This window comes from Gymnoscopelus braueri (genome assembly GCF_963280865.1).
Source record: "Gymnoscopelus braueri genome assembly, chromosome: 9".
Classification (NCBI taxonomy): Eukaryota; Metazoa; Chordata; class Actinopteri; order Myctophiformes; family Myctophidae; genus Gymnoscopelus; species Gymnoscopelus braueri.
The window spans coordinates 54,512,678-54,532,844 of NC_137610.1; the positions used below are offsets into that span (position 1 = coordinate 54,512,678).

At 38.6% G+C, this 20,167-nt stretch overlaps 1 long non-coding RNA gene across 1 annotated transcript; it reads left to right on the forward strand.

The window, feature by feature from the left end:
* The first annotated feature begins 3,470 nt into the window (after positions 1–3,470).
* LOC308091711 lies at positions 3,471–5,259 on the forward strand. Its single transcript, XR_013933738.1, has 3 exons — positions 3,471–3,554; positions 4,529–4,553; positions 5,185–5,259. It is a non-coding gene; the product is annotated as an uncharacterized lncRNA (long non-coding RNA).
* Positions 5,260–20,167: the final 14,908 nt, after the last annotated feature.

The following is a 20,167-nucleotide window of genomic DNA, read 5'->3' on the forward strand; positions in this document are numbered from 1 at the left end:
TTCGCACAGGTCTGCGATCTACAATGTGATGCATTGTGAGCTTGTAGATCTGCTATTTTGAAAAAAGCTTTACAATCTTTGGAAAATGTGAGCTATGTTGATTAATTGAATACATAAGACCACAATGAAACAAGTCCCCAGGACCTTTTTTTGTGTTATCCCTTTAGCTGTTTACATTTCTGACAAATAAAGTACTCAATCGATCAATCAAAACTCAGACTTTTCTGCTTTAACCCCTCCATCTACAGACAAAACTAAACCACCCTCTACCCTGGTCCCTGGTCTTTCGACTGGCTCACCAAGTGGCTCGGGGCATGGAGCACCTTCACAGTCTCAACCCTCCCATCATCCACAAGGACCTGAAGCCTGGCAATGTACTGCTGGACACAGACCTAAATGTCAAGGTGAGTCCCAGACAAATGTTTGGATGATTACCATCAGTGATGATGGGTCAAGCATGTCCATCCTCTGGGATTGTTCAAGCTCATATTCATTCAGTTATTGTTTTTGATTGATTGAATACTTTATTAGTCAGAAATGTAAAAGAGCATGAGTACAGTCAGACATTTAGGCTAAAAGGATAACACAAAAAAGTCCTGGGGACTTGTGGATCTATGTATTCAATTCATAAACATGGCATAAAAATAACACAATAATACATGTCATCAACAAATACAAAACACTATATATACAAAGGAGAAAAGGTAAAAATGTCGGCAGTGAATGACACCTCCTTTCTATGGGAACATTGCGTTTACCTCGCCTTGTGGTCTCCTGATAGATGGATTTTCAGGCCTGTTTTGAAAGAAGCCAGTAATCCACATTGTTTAATGGATGGTGTCAGGGCATTCCACATTGTGTTGGTAGAGTAGTAGAATGAGAATCTTCTAGTTGAGAACGCCACTAGATCAAGTCTCATCACATTTCACTGTAACATACGTATAACAAGTTAATTCATACATACTCTCACAAGTCAGTCTGTCTCTCCACATTCAACTTATCTTCATTCTCATTCGCTACAAGCTATCTCACACACACCCTCATTCCCTCAGTGCAACTATGGCGGTCCGTACAGCTGTCAATGTCAAATTTCCTCCACCTCCCCGGCCTCCTCCCTGTGGCATTTAATTTCATATTGTTAATAGGATGATTCTGTGGATTGTACTGTGGTTCTATGGATTATACTATGATATGTGGTAGTTTAATTATGCATTGAAGGTTGAATGTTATGTTCATGTAATAACTGTATCTGATGCTCTGCTCTAGCGGGTTTGTGATCTCAGAAATGTACAACGTCTCACGGATGGACGCGTTGTGAGCTTGTAGATCTGTTATGTTTGATGAGCAAAACAGTCCTAAGACGGAGCAGAATTGTTGGTTGAAGTGAAAAGTGAAAAACTCATTAATTCAGTTTATGTAACATGGAATAACTCAGAAAATGATAGTTCAACAACAACCACAGTTATTATGTCCACCCTTCGGGTCCTATTTTTTGGTAATGCATACTAACGCGTGCTATATCATCATTCACTCTTGCTCTCTCTCTCCTAACCCTCTCTCTATTCCTCCTTCCACTTCTCTGCATGTCTCTCTTCCTCCGTCTCTGTTCCCTTTATTTTCTCTCCATTCTGCTCTCTTTTCATCCAGATCACTGACTTTGGCCTTTCCAAGTTTGTCAACTATTCAACGTCTGCTCATATCAAGGGGGCGGGAACGACAAGCTACATGCCTCCAGAGGCCTTCTCCTTGTCATACAAAGCCAGCCCCGCCTTTGATGTCTACAGGTATTCATCATTAGACACAGACAACCTGTGGGATTGTCTGTGTCTATCTAATCATATCCTCAACTCAATCAACTCAGCTGTCTGTTGCGGCAATAAAGCCCTGTGAATGTCCAACATAAATCATGAACTGCTCTTCATGTGTAGTGGATAGGCTTCATACCATTCAAGTAGAAAGTCATGTTGTCATGTAGTTATGTTGATCTTTCTATTTTATTAGATTTGTTTTAGTTTTACAGAAAGTAGATACATATAGCTACTTCTGTCTGTGCAAACTAACCTAAGTTCACATAGGCCTATGTGTACAGTGACAAATACCCCAACAATATGGACATTTTATCTAGTTGCTATTTTTTATGTTTTTGTTTGTGTTCTCAATTGGCAAATTAAACATGAATGCTATGTAAGGTAAATGCTGACATTCCTGATGTCTCTCTTTTTATTTTAGCTATGGGATACTTCTGTGTTCCATTGTGAAGGGGAAAGAACCATATGGCAAGTGATTTTCTCTCTCCTTTATTTTTTCTTGCTTTGTCCATAGTCTTATATCTCACTCCTTAAATCACACATTGCCTCTGACTCACATATGGCATCTTTGGCTCTTTGGCTTAATGTTAATTCAACAATAGCAATAATTGCACACATCGTTTGACAAGTAACTATTCTCCTATAGATTAAAGAATTCTCTTCAATTCATCCACCCCCCCCCCCCATCATCTATCCTCCACTCTCTCAGATTCCCTCCCCGCCATCATAGAGTATCTGGTCCCTCAGGGACAAAGGCCGTCCCTGGATGAGGTTGACCCAGAGCAGGCCACAGGGCTGGAGGACCTGGTAAAGCTCATGGAGAGGTGCTGGCATCAAGAACCAGATAAAAGACCTCTGTTTCCAGGTGAGAAGGCTGCCATGCATGCAACAACCATCACTTGGATGGAAAGTTGAATAGTTTTAGACCTCCAAACTGCAGAGATAGGCTTGCTGACACTGGTGAACTAATCACCAACGGGAGAAAAATGAAATGCCACTGAACACAATAGAATATAAGAGAATATAATGGAGTAGAAAAGTTGAGACAGCAGTTCCTGGAGAATACTGTGTGGGCTTGCTGAAAGCAAATATGCTCAGTAGAAATAGCGTTTGAGAAGAATGTATGTTATAGAAGCAGCAATGAACTTGAAAGTTGGAAAACAAATCACACTCATTGTGCGGTGTCTTTGATGAGTTTATTTATTTCATTGAGCCATATATGAACGAGAGGAACAATGTTTAATCCCTGTCCATTAATTTCAATAGGCTGCTTACCCGCGCCACTTCAAGCAATAACTGTGCAAATGCTAATTAAGGGTTAAATAGGTAACTTTGAGCCTAAATTAAAAAAATAGCAGGGGTGCCACTGCCTCTGTCTCCCCCCCCCCCCCCCCCTCATAGAAATATGTCTCCCATGCGCAGTAGGGTCACCTCCGTGCGCAACCTTGTGCGCAGCTTACCACGGCCTCAGCTGTGGTAAGCTGCACTTCCAGAGTCGGCCACCAGGCGACTCCAGCTTTACTTGGGCTTGAAGCATGCGCAGTAGCGCTAATCTGGCAATACCAGACGTGGACAATAGTTCAGTCTTACCTCAAACATCCACCGCAGTCCTGGGCTCTTGGTCTGAGCAGCTGAATCAACTTTGTGTCTGTGTTGTTCCCAGAATGCACTGCTGTGACAAAAGGTCTATATGAGAAGCACACGAGTGGAATTAATGACGCCGTCGACGAAGTGAAAAAGAAGCTGGTAAAGAACACATGATGCATTCAAAACTCATTCACTCACTTTAAAACTATAGAACACATGATGCATTCAAAACTCATTCACTCACTTTAAAACTATAGAACACATGATGCATTCAAAACTCATTCACTCACTTTAAAACTATAGAACACATGATTCATTCTAAACTCATTCACTCACTTTAAAACTATAGGACACATGATTCATTCTAAATTCATTCACTGACTTTAAAACTATAGAACACATGATGCATTCTAAACTCATTCACTCACTTTAAAACTATAGGACACATGATTCATTCTAAACTCATTCACTCACTTTAAAACTATAGAACACATGATTCATTCTAAACTCATTCACTCACTTTAAAACTATAGAACGCATGATGCATTCTAAACTCATTCACTCACTTTAAAACTATAGAACACATGATTCATTCTAAACTCATTCACTGACTTTAAAACTATAGGACACATGATTCATTCTAAACTCATTCACTCACTTTAAAACTATAGGACACATGATTCATTCTAAACTCATTCACTGACTTTAAAACTATAGGACACATGATTCATTCTAAACTCATTCACTCACTTTAAAACTATAGGACACATGATTCATTCTAAACTCATTCACTCACTTTAAAACTATAGGACACATGATTCATTCTAAACTCATTCACTCATGCACTAACAGTGATATTTATCCTTTTTTTATGTGCTGAAACACTTTTATGAGAAATATGTTTCATGCAACAGTATTGCAATCCTTTCTGTCTGTCTGTCTGTCTGTCTGTCTGTCTGTCTGTCTGTCTGTCTGTCTGTCTGTCTGTCTATGTTTTATTTGTTTTTCATTTATTTCTTTGCCTCATCTCCTACCTCTTTCAAGATATAATGTTGTTCAATAGAGCTCATATTGTACAATACCATACAGTACTTCATGTTGTTGAAATTAAATAACATGACTGTGTTCAACAGGATGGTGCTGAGGATCCAATAGGAGGTGAGCTTGTATTGTCCTTGTGCAGCTCAATGCTTGAGGCTTTTGTTTCCTGTTGTTTTTCTTCTTCTTCCGCCCTTCTCTTATTAAACTTGGCACTATGGTAGATGGTTCTGCCAAACGGCCAAGAAATGAAACTCACAACTATTGGCAAAAGGGTGGCGCTGTAGCACTCAATTGAAAAATGCACTCAAATGTGTTCCCTCAAGACTAAAAACTTTACCACTTTGACCTTTGACCTCTGACCGTCTGTCATTTGGAATTATATGAAAAACTGTTAAATCTGGTGACAGTCTGGAGTTGCCTCAGAAGTTGGCAGACAACCTTCCGTGTGGTCAGGGTGTAGGCTACTTTCCAACTGATAAGAGAGTTGCTTTTGATTTATAGACCAACACTTTCCAACTGATAAGGTAGCACTATTCAACCAGAGAGAGAGAGAGAGAGGGGGATGCCGTTTAACTGTACTGCTAACAGAAAACTGGATGTGATACACATATAGAAGTTGCTAGTATTTACGTACGTTGTGAGAAGGAGCAGCAGGGCTTTTTTGTTTAGTTTTTTGAAAAGGTCAGAAACTCAGAATGAAGGCTGAAGTCTGTGTTGCTATTCTGTCTGTCTGCTGCTCTTTCTCAAGACAATCTGAACAACATGGGGTCCAAACTGAAGGAGCTCAGAGACAAGATGGCTGGAGTGGAGAGAGATAATGAAGGTAAAATAAATATGGATCATGCTTAGCTCTGGTCCATAGTGTTAGGACTTCTCCTTAACGCTATGTGACTATACGTATATTTTTCCTCATGCGAACAGGAGCACAATGTCTACACTTAAGTAAAAAATAAACAACTTACAAAAACAAATGCGGTTTTAAGGTGTTTAAAGCCTACCCTCTGGCGGTGGGAAGACTCTCAGACCCCCACCTTTTATGTAAAATCCACTTTTTGGCCAGAAAATAAAATATTCCAGTGGACAGAGACATTTTTTAGTTACTCCAGTACCACCAACAGATCTGGTCATAGCGTTTTCATATTGAGCGAACGTGTATTTATAGCGTAGACATCGTTTACTCATTCAAATGAGGAAAATACACGCTACAGTCGCATAGCGTTAAGGAGAACTCCTGACACTACGGACCAGAGCTAGATCATACTATGCTGATTACATCAACCAAAGTCAAATGAATTCAGTGACTATTTTTCTGCTGGTTTCAGTCCTAAATTCAAGTGATCTTTATCCCTGCTGGTTTCAGTCCTAAATTCAAATGATCTTTATCCCTGCTGGTTTCAGTCCTAACGTCCAAACTGGCAGACATGGAGAAGAAGGTGGAGACTGTGATGCCACTAACGTCCAAACTGGCAGACATGGAGCAGACTGTGAAGGATATCATGACACAGATTGCAGGTGAATTTATAGAAAAGCTTGTTATGAAATGATGTATTCACCTGTTTCCTAGGCTGTGTTTTCCACTTCCTGTCGATTTCATTGGATATCATTGGTCATCTGACCAGTTTCATTGGATTTCATTGGATCAAATCGACAGGAAGTGGAAAACACACAGCCCAAGGAAATTAGAAAACAAGGAAGGGACAGCCTAGGGGGCTGGCCGACGCCATTGCTTGCATAGCAGACGCCATTGATGCTCATGGGAGCCAAAACTGGAACAGGAAGTTTGGTGAAATACTATGAAGTCTATGGCAGCCATCTGGATCAGCTTGTGAACAAACACTATTTCTGAACGATTGTGTCCTTTGTCAGATAATCGGTTCAGGAATATAAAAGAAGACATATCACAGGTTTTTATCCAACCAAATCGGATTTTTTTAGCACACTATATAATTTTATTGAGGCATCTAAACAGCGGCATGTATCGTCCATAGACTGTATAAAAATCGTCTCTGGCAGTGTTGCCAGATTGTGTGAGAGAAATAAGCAACCAGGTCTAGGAAAACAAGCCCAAAAGAAGCACCGGGGGCCAGGGGTCTTCAACGTTTTCCCAAACTGATGGGGAGATGGAGCAGGGACCCCCTACCTTACCTCGACCCCATATATTGTATAATTATGTATACAATTGTGTTTCATAAACATACATGTTATTGTGCATCAATACTAAGCTATTAAAAATAATAGACAGATTAATATATTCGTGCTTTTATATTAAACATACATGTACAGGGTACAGTGAGTAGGGTGGCCGCACTGCCATTTATAAACATACCTTATTAACCGAGAACAACAATCTGTCAATTGCACAATAATCATGTATACAAGCTATTCAAAATGGACAGAATAATTTATAGATATCATCATTTATTTAATACATAAATGTGGAAAATGTTTTAAAAAAATATATGAAGACAAATGGATATTTTAAAAACATATATATATATATATATATATATATATATATATATATATATATATATATATATATATCTATATATATATATATATATATATATATATATATATATATATATATATATAACATATTTGTATATATATATCTATATATAATTTATTTTTATTTTTATTGTCTAATCAAGCAACAATTTCGCGGACCCCCTGCAGTACCTCGTGGACCCCCTAGGCGTTGTGCGGACCCCTGTTGAAGACTTGCACTAGGCCATTATGAGCACTTTAAACCTTTACTGTATACATTGAAAATAGCCGATCTACAAGCTCACAACACGCTGTGAGCTTGTAGATCTCCAATTTTAAATAAATCTTGAAGTAAAATGTGAAATATTGAGGATTTTTGAAACACTAACAACACAAATCTGGCACAAAACATTTCAGATGGGGGGTTAGGACAAATAGCCTACATATTAATTTGAGAGTCCATGACATAAACATAATTAAGAACCACTGGTTAAAATATTTTTTTAATTGTGAAGCCCAAGTCCAAATAATCAACTACACTCTAGAAAAAAGCCCATAAAACCGCAACCCGCAACTACCAATATTTACAAGCAACTTCACAGAAAAATAAGCCCAAAGTCGCTTATAATAAGTGGACATGGCAACACTGGTTTCTGTCTCGGCAGTATCGCCTACTTTGTGCTCTTTAGATAGCTCAATAAACTTATGCAGTGGACACATCGAAAAGCAACACAACAGAAAACAATGTGTGATATGTCTTCTTTTATTTTCCAGAAGCAATTACTTTACAAAGGTCTCAGTCATTCAGAAATATATTTTGTTCATGAGCTGATCCACCGGGCTCTCATTAACTCCAATGCATTCCACTGAACTCACGGCTGCAGTCTGGCTCCCATGGTGCGACGAATCTGCCGGTTGGAATTGCATGATAGCGAAAATGACGTAGATGACCCTTCTTTAAATATATCTTGACACAGCCTAGGAAACAGGTGAATAGGGCACAGCAGTGGCGGCCATTTTGTGGTGCCACAAATGGAAAGCCCATAATTTTTTCCCACGCGACTCAACTGAAACATCACTCACCTCCCTTAGAGGGAGTCTCTCAACCCTTTAAGGAACACATCTGTGTCATTTTAGATTTCTTTGGCTATTCAAAAATAGCAGATATACAAGCTCATAGCGCAGCACCAAGGTTGTAGATCTGGTATTTTTGAAAAATCTAGAAACTTTGTGCAAATCTTTGAATGGACTGTATTTGTTTTAAAGTGAACATTTTAAACTCCGATCTGTGCTTCTGGGGGTCCCTGGAACAACATATTTTGAGATGGGGGTCCGCGGCCAAATACATATCATTCTGGGGGTAGAATATATATTCAAAGATTTGCACACATTTTCACGTTTCTTCCAAAATAGTAGATCTACAAGCTACCATGGTATTGTTTTATAGTTGTTGTTGCCATCCACTTGACTAACCATTTTTAATACTATATATTTATACCTATAGTTATAGTACTCACTGTGTGAATGGCCCTTTAATCCAGTGGTTCCTAAACTTTTTAGCTCAAGACCCAAAAGAGAAATCAGATATTTGCCCGGGACCCAAACTAGTGAAAATATTAGATCTACAAGCTAGCTTGTGGATCTGCTATTTTCACTACATTTGTTTTCTAATTTATGACATTTATTTAAAATATCTTTAGAAATTCCTTTAAAAAAATAATTGAATTTGTTTTTAATTCATGAAAGATTAAGCTTTTTTGGAATGTATTTTTTTTCTGTGTTAGTACAGGGACAGATGCTGAAGACCATGGAGGCCAAGGTGACAGCCCGCGAAGGTGAAGTCAAGGAGCTGAGAGACACCGTGGTAGAACAGGGACACACTGTGGCAGTACAGGGAGAGAAGCTGAAGAACGTGGTGAAAGAAGCCAAGGCCCAGAGAGGCTTAGTGTCTGATCTTCGGGTGGATTTGAAAGGTATGGCAAAATAAAATGCTGGTTGGAATGTTCAAGAGGCAACATGCTTATTGTGCCAAAAATGCAGCCTGAAGAATGTGTAACGGTACAGGCTGAAATGTCTTCTTTCTCTGTGATATGTTTTCCAGAAATGTCTGCCAAATTGACTGTCAGTCAGAAGCAGGTCGAAGTCCTCCAGACCAGACTCAGTACCAGTGAAGACCAGGTCCAGAGCATCCAGACCAGACTCAGTACCAGTGAAGACCAGGTCCAGAGCATCCAGACCAGACTCAGTACCAGTGAAGACCATGTCCAGAGCATCCAGACCAGACTCAGTACCAGTGAAGAGCAGGTGGAGAACTTGAAGAAAGAAAGTGGAGGTAATTAGACCAGAATGATGTTCAGTCAATGCATGTATGAGAGGACAGTGTTGAAAAATGTCTTACTTTACGTATAATTCATTCAGTTGAGCTCAGAGATCTGATCATGTTTTCATCATGTAATTTACTGTATGTTTGACATAATCCACATAGGAGCAAATTCTGGTTAGAATGTTCAAGAGGCAACATGCTTATTGTACCAAAAATGCAGCCTGAAGAATGTGTAAAGGTACAGGCTGAAATGTCTTCTTTCTCTGTGATATGTTTCCAGAAATGGCTGCCAAATTGAGTGCGAGTGAGTCCCAGGTTGAAGACCACAAGAGAAGACTGGGTACCACAGAGGTCCAGGTTGCAGACCACCATACCAGACTGGGTACCACAGAGGTCCAAAGTGAAGGTAATGTGAACCTGATGATGTTCAGTGGATGCAGACAGGAAAGAGCAGAGTTGAAAAATGACTTAACCCTTTAAAACCTGGAAAGCATCTGTCATCGTAGCAGTTAACCCATTAAGACCTGAGGCCCATTCTACAAATGCCTTCTAAATCAGTGGTTCTCAGACTTGTTCATGCCAAGGACCCCCAAAATGTGTATTTGGCCGCAGACCCCCATCTGAAAATGTTTTGTGCCAGGGACCCCCAGAAGACAAGATTTGTGTAAAAACAATGCTTAAATTATTATGAATACAGCACAAAGTGATGCACTGTGAGCTTGTAGATCTGCTATTTTTTAGAACTACTGATCTAAAGAGTTTTCTGAAAGACTGATGTTGCCGGTTTTAATGGGTTAATAATGTCACAATAATTGTAACCACTTTTACCATATTTTATACTTTGGCTATTCAAAAATTGCAGATATACAAGCTCATAGCGTGTCACTTTGTGTCGCTCTATGAGCTTGTAGATCTGCTATTTTTTTTAAATCAGTCAAATTTGTGCAAATCCTTCAATACTTGTTTTTAAAGCGAACATTTGAACTCAAATCCCTGTTTCTGGGGGTCCATGGAACAAAAATCTTTTGAGATGGGGGTCCACGGCCATACATACTTTTGGGGGTCCTTGACATGATAAAGTGTTAGAACCACTGATATAGAAACATCTATTTTTCAGAAAACTGTTAGAGAAAACATTTGTAGAATCGGCCTCAGGTCTTAATGGGTTAAAGGAGCACTTCACCCATTTTCAACCTTTCTTCAATAGGTCCTCAACTAAGGCTCATGATAAAATGGTACACATTTTGTCTCACAGTCTGTGTCTCAGAGGACTGTGGACAGTTCAGAAACCCACCTACCAATGACATCATCATTAGACAGGCTTTACATATTTTCCAAACAAGATTTCAACATATTTGTATTTACGCGAGAACAATGGCTTCCATTATAGCATGCTAATTTTCCAGGAATAGAAAGCCTGTGGTTTCTATTAGCTTGGATTCCCCATCGATGATGTCACTGGTAGTCAGGTTTCTGAACTGTCCACAGCCCTCCTCTGAGACACAGATGGGGTTGAACAAAATTGTACTGTACCATATTATAATGAAGATAGGTTGAAAATGGGTGAAGTGGTCCTTTAAGGGTTAATAACTTCAGTTGAACTCAGAGAATAGATACTGTGTTGATAATGTCATTTACTGTATTGGTCCATATAATCCACAAATGAAACTACATGAGTATTTATGAGTGACTTAATGCTAATATTGTGTTGATTTCAGCCCATGTTGCTCGGCTGTCCAACGTAGAAACGAAGCTGACTGCTACTGACAACCAAGTGAAGGGACTGAGGAGTAAGTATATTTACATAATATTATGTTCTAAAATGCATATTTGAAACTAGTAATCTAAGACTTTACAATCAGTGTCCATAGTTAAACTAACAGAACCCTAGCATCCCAATTCTCTGGCAAACATTTAGGTAAAATTGCAGATCTACAAGCTCACAACATGCCGCAATGTGACGTGTTGTGAGCTTGTAGATCTGCTGTTTTTGTTAGAAAGATTTTGTGTGGAGGGAAATACTAGCACATCTAGTATACTATAATAACTAAGTATAAAGTGGTTAAACAATTAATTGTGGGATCGCTATAGGCGATCACACTAATGTTATTCCCACTATTTATTACAAATTTACCATTTGATCTTTTGAAAAAAATACTACTTTAAGAGATATTTCTCTTTTAATTGCTAAAAAAAATCCCATTCATTTGAATGGGGAAATGCGATTTAGCTACAGTGGAGCCTGGCAACTGCTTATTAGACCTAAGCAACACCATATTAGACCATAGCAACCACCTATTATACCCAAGCAACCGCCTATTAGGCCCTAGCAACAAACTTTTTACCCTAGCAACCACATGTTTTTGAGCGGTGCAACTGCTCCTATAAGAGGGTTTAGGACCCATCCGTGGTGAAAGTTTTTCTTTCCGTCGTGAAAATGTGTCTTTCGCTGTGACGCCATGCTGTGGAAAACACGCCCATAGGCTAAGCTCTGCAGGACGTGCTGTGATTGGCTAGCGAGACACATGATGAAATTAACTTCAAACTTCGCAGACGCGCTGTGATTGGCTAGCGAGACTCATGATGAAATTAATAATAATGTAAAAAATGAAAGCACGTCACCGCTCACTTCACACTGGGTGTGACTTTTCCATAACAACCACCTATTAGACCCTAGGAACCGTCTATTAGACCCTAGCAACCACCTCTTAGACCCTAGCAACTGCCTCTTAGACCCTAGCAACCACTATTTTACCCCCCAAAAAACGACATTTTACACTATTCAACAGTGACAACACTATCAAAACCTTTAACACCTTCAAAACCTTCAACACCTTTAGAACCGTAGACCTTTAAAACCTTTAGAACCTTTAAATCCTTTAAAACCTTAAACCTTTAAAACCTTTAACATTACCAATACTTAAACACCTTTAACACTTAAAAAACTATCAATACTCAATACTATCAACATTCTTAGCGATACCGCACTGTTTATTCAGGAACAGTACTGTCTAGTTAAGAAAGTTATTATAATGTGTAAATGTTAGATTGTGTCATGATCACAATATGTTACATTCAGCTGGTCTGAACCAAAGTAGTGACTTTACCTTATTCCAATATTAAAATATCACTGAATATAGTCTGACCAATGAGGTGATTGATACCACCTGACCTTTTATTGAAAGTTAAATCCATGTTTACAAGTAGATTAAAGTATTACAATGATCTTTATACTGGTTCTCCTATCATGACAGTTGAGATATAACAACTACTTCAGAGAAAGAATGTGATCAGATCCCTCTTTCAGCTTCCTGTTTTATTTAAAAATAAGATTATATTTAAAATGTTCTAGCCTCCTGTATCTCAGAATGTCTGTCCTACTCTTACTGAACTTAATCTACTAAGATCCTACTGTAGACTGTAGACATTGTCTTAATAGAATAATACATTTTATATTATTATAAACAATGTGATAATGTTCCTGTGTTGACAGACAAACCAAAGGCCTTTTCTGTTGGTTTGAGTGATTCTGGAACAGTTTGACCGTTTAGTTCTGAAACCACTCTGGTCTTATTATTCATTATTATTATTATTATTACATATATTATTCATTATTATTATTATTATTACATATATTATTCATTATTATTTAAAAAAAACTTTTAAAATAGTGAAAATATCAGATCTACAAAGAGCTTGTAGATCTGATATTTTCACTATTTCTTTTGACACTCTTGTATGATGAAGTAAGGCATTAAGTCTAAATATGGAGATGCAAGGTTTTCTGCCCGACAATAACGATATGTCGCTGTATGTCCAAAATCATTCCTTTTTTTATTATCATTTTAAAAACATTTTAAAATAGTAAAAATAGCAGATCTACAAGCTCATTGTGACGTGTTGTGAGCTTGTAGATCTGATATTTTCACTATATTTGCAACACTCTAGTATGATGAAGTAGGGCGTTCATTTACGGAAAAATATGGAGATACAAGGTTTCTGCCCGACAACAACTTCATAATCATATACATAATTAGATAATTAATAGTATAATATGTGCTTTTATAACAATATAAATAATGTGATAATGCTCCTGTGTTGACAGATCCAACAAAGGTGGCCTTCTCTGCTGGGTTGGGTAGTGAATGGGTTGGACCATTTAGTTCTGAAACCACTCTGGTTTATAAGAATGTCATCACTAACATCGGCGACGCCTACGATACATCTACAGGTAGGTGGTGATTATGTTAATTATGTTAATGAGCTTTACTTGACGTCATTACGTTAATTATGTTAATGAGTTCTACATTAAGTGAATAAGTAAATTATGTTAATTATACCTTTACAGTAAGTGATGACACTAAAGGGACATTTTGGACCACGGTTTTCTTACCTTTTCTATGATGATATTATATCTTAGGATGAATGGTACAGTGGAAAAATGTCATAACTCCATCCCGGTTCCGGAAAAAAAAACGGAGGTCTGGCTAGACGAGATTGACATCTCGAGATCTCAACCTCACCAAAAAAACAAAACAAAAAAAGCATTTAAAAAAATGATCTAGCACAAGGCCTATTGGCGCCTGTTTTAAGCTGTGGCGGACCCGTGACGGAGTTATGACACTTTTCTACTGTACCATTCATCCTAACATATCATAACATCATAGAAAAGGTAAGAAATCCGTGGTCCAAAATTCCCCTTTAATTGTGTCAATGAGCTTTACCATAAGTGAATAAGTTCATTATGTTAATGAGCTCTACATTAAGTGAATACGTTCATTATGTTAATGAGCTTAAAGGACGACTTCACCGCTTTTCAACCTATCTTCATATAATAGGTCCTCACTAATACTCATGATAAAATGGTAAAAAAAAAATCGACTCGGTCTGTGTCTCAGAGGAGGGCTGTGGACAGTTCAGAGTCTCGTCTACCAGTGACATCATCAATGGGGAATCCAAGCTAATAGAAACTGCAGGCTTTCTATTCCTGGAAAGTTGCGATGCAATAAAAGAAGCCATTGTTCTCGTGTTAATACAAATCTAAATACAAAAATGTGAAATCTTGTTGGAAAAAAAAACATGCCTAATGATGATGTCACTGGTAGACGGGTTTCTGAAGTGTCCACAGCCCACCTATGAGACACAGACCAAGTATAAAAAAATTGTACCATTTTATCATGAGCATTAGTGAGGACCAATTATATGAAGATAGGTTGAAAAGCGGTGAAGTCGTCCTTTAACACAGTCAATTATGTCTCACCAACTAATGACACAACTTACATCTGTGTGAAAACATCAGTAACAGCATGTGAAGGGTTAACTCTGCTGCGTCATTACAGGCTGAAATGTTCAAACACTCTTCTAGAATATATGTGAGCTTGTAGATCGACTATTTTAGAAACGTTTTTGAAAATCTTTCCTTTGGAAAAAATAGAGTTTAAGTATTTAACAGTGTTTAACCCTTTAAGACCAGGAACGCATCTGTGTGTCATTTTAAGGGTTCTTTGCGCGGCACCGAGTGATCTGACATTTTAGAAAATAATAATTGTGTAAATATGTGCAAACATTTGAATATATATATATTAGAATCGGCCAAATCGCACACATTTTCATGATGTTAAAAGAATAGCAGATTAACAAGCTTGTAGATCTGCTATTTTTTGAATAGCCAAAGAAATAAGGATAATTCCTTTTAACAGGTCGTTCATGAAAGTCCTTGCGGTCTTGTTTCCAATGAGAACCTGTGAGCAATTGGGGTTAAGAGTCTTGCTCAGGGACAAATTTCATATCATCGGCACATATGCTGGGATAGCCTGGAATCGAACCTGGGGCAACCAGGGCCAGCTGGTTCCCTAGGAAGGCTCACTAACCACTCAGCTATGGCCGCCCCCTATCTAAAAATCTAAAATGACAGATGATTCCCCGGATTGAATGGGTTGAAAAGCACCAACATGACCTTTGTGCCGTGTGTGTGTGTGTGTGTGTGTGTGTGTGTGTGTGTGTGTGTGTGTGTGTGTGTGTGTGTGTGTGTGTGTGTGTGTGTGTGTGTGTGTGTGTGTGTGTGTGTGTGTGTTTTCTAGGTTATTTTCGATCTCCAGTGAAAGGAGTTTATTACTTCAGATTCACTGCAGCTACCTGGGGATCATCAGAGAATATGGGTATCACGATGTATAAAAATAATCAGCTACTCATTAATAACTATGGACAGAATAATCATAAAGGTTTTGAATACATGTCTAATGGAGTGATAGTAGAGATGGAGAAGGGAGACACAGTAGACATGAGGTTACCTGGTGGTGACTACAGTCTCTATGACTATGACTCAAACAATCACAACACATTCAGTGGTTTTCTGCTCTATTCTATGTAATACTGTTACTGACACGGCTGGAAACTCACTGAGTACATTTACTCAAATACTCTACTTAAGTACAATTTAGAGATACTTTTATTTTAATAATAATCATCATCATCATCATCATCATTTTAACCACTATTTTTTACTTACTACTCAGAAATAGCTGATCTACAAGCTCACCGTGATGTGTTCTGAGCTTGAGCTACTTTTTACTCCATTACAATTATCCAACTGCTTTAGTTACTAGTTACTTTGTAGATTTACAGTATTAATACAAAACATACATTAACCGTTTAAAGGAGGAGTTCACCCAAAAAATGACTTATTTTCTATCAATTACACAACCCATGAAGCCTTGATTTCATGGATTTATTTTTGTTTTTGTGGCATTCCTAAGACAATAATTTGATGACTGTGTGTATTTCCGGTAGGAGACACAAATAATCTACTTTGTGTCTCCTACCGGATACATTAGCCGGTAGGAGACGGGAATCAAATTATTAGCTTAGGAATGCGACAAAAACAAAAAAGAATCCATGGATTCAAGGCTTCATAGGGTGTGCAATTGATAGATAATAAGTCATTTTTGGTGAACTCCTCCTTTAAGCACACTTTTGTACTTTGTTTCTTCCAAAATAGCAGATCTGCAAGCTCACAATGTGTTGCAACGCATCATGTTATGATCTTGTAGATCTGCTATTTTTGAAAGATTTTGACAAAAAGAAAAAAGTGAAATAGTCCATTCTGCATAATGAGTACTATAAGTATTTTTTTCATGACAATACTTTTGTACTTTTCCAGGTATTTTATTGTAATAGAGTATTTCTACATTGTGGTTACACTTGTAAGTCATTGTGGATAAGAGTGTAAATGTAACTTGTACTTGTAAATGGTATTTGTACTTTTACTCCAGTAAAAATGTGAGTACTTCTTCCACCACTGGTCCTGGTAGCATTACATTAAAGAGCTTCCATAATGCTCATATTCATGTTGTCAATAAAGACACATTCTAAAGCACTGTTGTGTCTATTGTATATAAAAGCAGAGTAAACTAGAATGCTATCTGGCCCTAAACAGAGAATACGCAGTGGCAGAATACCTGAGCACCGTGACCGACCCAAAACAAAGAAAAATCTTAACTAGGTACAGACTCAGTGAGCACAGTCTTGCGATCGAGAAAGGTCGTCACAGGCAGACCTGTTATCCCGAGAGAAGACAGACTATGCACCCACTGCACACAAAATGAAGTGGAAACCGAGCTACACTTCCTAACCGTCTGTCCATTGTACCAAGACATCAGAGACACATACTTCCCACAGATTACAACCACACACACGGAGATTTTGAAAACATGACCAATGACAAAAAACTCCCATATCTGCTGGGCGAAGTACAACAATGTGCAAACACAGCAGCAAGATTCGTGAGTTGCTGTGATAGGAGAAGCATATCAAACGGAACACAACCACCCTAAAGACTAATCATTGTGTATATTCCTGCACTATACCTGCACCCAGTGATCTTGGTACATAGAAATTGATCTATTGAAGATTCTGACTTTCAAATGTACATATTTTTTGTTTTGATTGTATTGCTGTATTGTTGTATTGTGCTTTCTGCTTTGGCAATGTAAACGTATGTTTTCTCATGCCAATAAAGCCCTTTGAATTGAATTGAATTGAATGTTTTTTTTTATTATCATTATTATTATTATTATTATTATTATTATTATTGTTGTTGTTATTATTATTATATTATAAACTCTTTTTACACACAATTTAATTAATTTGCTCCATTTTATTGCGTGAATGTATTTATTTATTTATTCATGCATTCATTCATGCATTCATTCATTCAAAAATCTAAATAATACTGTTTTGAATTTAAATCACAATCCCAGAGTCAAAAGAACATTTGCAATGCAGGAGATGTGTTGTCCCATGGACTTGACCTTTATAGGGGGTCCTCAGAGTTACTACAGGGGTCCGCCAAATCGTTGTGTGATAGGAACTTACATTTTTATTTTTGTATCAACCAATAACCACTTGAACCCTAGCGTCCCTATTCTGGGGGGAACATTCACTGAAAATAGCTGATCTGTGGGCTTGTAGATCAGCTATATTTCGGCGAAGACGTTTGGTGCAGAGGGGAAAAAGAGCGAGCCGGGAGCAGAGCCAAAGGTCAAGTTCACTATGAAGATTGAAGTGGTTAAATGTCTGAAAAGACACATTAACATGAATCCAACAATTTAACAGAAAGGACAACATGTAAACAAACAAACATGAATGTACACACTGCTATCTACTGTATGAAATCTATGAAGAAGTTGAATCTGCAACACGATTGTATACAATTTATGTAGTGGGGGGTCCCTGCTTCATCTCTCTCTCTCTCTCAGCTAAGGGGTCCTTGGCCTGAAATGGTTGAAGAGCCCTGATCTAACACGTATACACACTGTACATATGACCTTTATAAAGGGTCTGTCTGTCTGCCTGTCTGTCTGTCTGTCTGTCTGTCTGTCTGTCTGTCTGTCTGTCTGTCTGTCTGTCTGTCTGTCTGTCTGTCTCAGCCATCAGCTCCCAGTATTTTACACCAGTGGTTCTCAACCAGTGGTCCGGGGACCACCAGTGGTCCTTGGGGCGGTACCAGGGGGTCCCCAGCGAAACAAGTTAACATAAGCTTTGGCTATTAAAAAATAGCAGATATACAAGCTCATAGCGCGGCACCGAGTGCCGCGCTATGAGCTTGTATATCTGCTATTCATGAAATTTTTTTAAAATGTGTACATAGCTTTGAATATATATATATATTAAAGCGAATTTAACTCAAATCTTTGCTTTTGGGGGTCCATGGCACAAAACATTTTCAGACGGGGGTCCGCAGCCAAATGTATATCAATTTAGGGGTCCTTGGCATGAAAAAGGTTGAAAACTACTGCTTAACCCGACTTGCCGCACCCAAGCCATGCTACTCATACGCTGAGTTGGCGGTGCCCGGGATCGAACCCATGACCTTATGGTAGAAAGGCGAGAGCTCTACAGACTGAGCTCCCCAGACACACGTGAAAGTTAAAAGGTTAAAGCTTTATATTCTGATAGTAATCATTGCTATAGTTTGTTCAGTAACAGGGGTCTGCATGGGTCGTGTAGTTTTACTCAAGGCTCCAGAACATGGATGGAGGGATGTTTTTCAGTATAAGTGGTGGTATTAAGGCCATGTGTTTGTATGTGCCTCCACGGGGCAGGAAGGTAGAGTATCTGCGAGCCGGTTGTGGTGGGCCGGTCTGGGCCAAGAAGTCAGGGCCGAAGTTTTGTCCCAGTCCCAGACAGACAGAGAGACAGACGGACAGACGGACAGACAGGCAAGCTACAGTTTAATGTGTTTCACTCTGTTGTGATTTGATCCACAGAGCATCAATCCTCCTTTTATCACATCTGCCTGAAACACACACACACGCACGCATGCACGCACACGCACACGCACACGCACACGCACACGCACACGCACACACACACACAGGAGGGCTGTGGACAGTTCAGAAACCTGACTGTATGCTGACATAGAAGCCAGAGTTCTTGCATTAATCTTGTTTGAAAAAACCAAACTGCCTAGCGATGATGTGTTTAGCTCTGACATGTTTAGTTTGATCCATTTCACAAACCTTGTACCTCCATAATTCATCCTTTCATCTTTCCTTCATAAATTAACGCCTCATTTTATACTTTTTTTATATATATATATATATATATATATATAATTTTCTTTCATTAGCTTTTTTCGTTTTAAAATACAAGACGTACAAGACCACAAACAGAACAGAAGACACAAAACAGAACAAAACAGAACGTAAGGGAGACAATAAACAACCACTGTACACCAAGACAAACCCTTCCACCCACCCCTGCCCCGGGGGGAGTATAGAATAGATTAGTGAACTCATGCAAATAAGAAACAAAGCAAACAATTATATTTAGGAAATAACAAAAAATGGTGATAACAGAGTAGAGTACAACAAGTACAAAGATAACAATAATAATATTGGGGGGGATTGCCAATCCCTAATTATACAACAGGTAGTTCCGACCAAGCAATCTGATTGGTTGAAATAGCTATCTAGCCGTGCTTCAAACCAGCATGATAGCACGGGCCTAATCACATTAATAAATCACTCCGCACTGCAGTCCGCACCTGATTGGACCATATATGGCACAGCTGTGCTGTGACGTCACGCTGTCCCACGGTAGGAAAACAAACAGACAGTAGCCTGACCCACCGCCGCCACCGGTGAACAAACAGCTATGCAAAATGGACTATGTATGCGAAAATAGCCGATCTACAAGTTCACAACGCGTCGCCATCGCGACACGTTGTCAGCTTGTAGATCAGCTATTTTGGCCGGTATTTAATGTCTCAGTCAAATAAACTCTTCTCTTTACAGGGAAACGGATAATAGCGAAACATTTTTATTATGAATTGCCCCACAATATGAATACATTTGGATGTGTTTTGTTGGTAACTGTTGTATAATTGCAATATTACACTCAAGGGTGTGCTTTACCT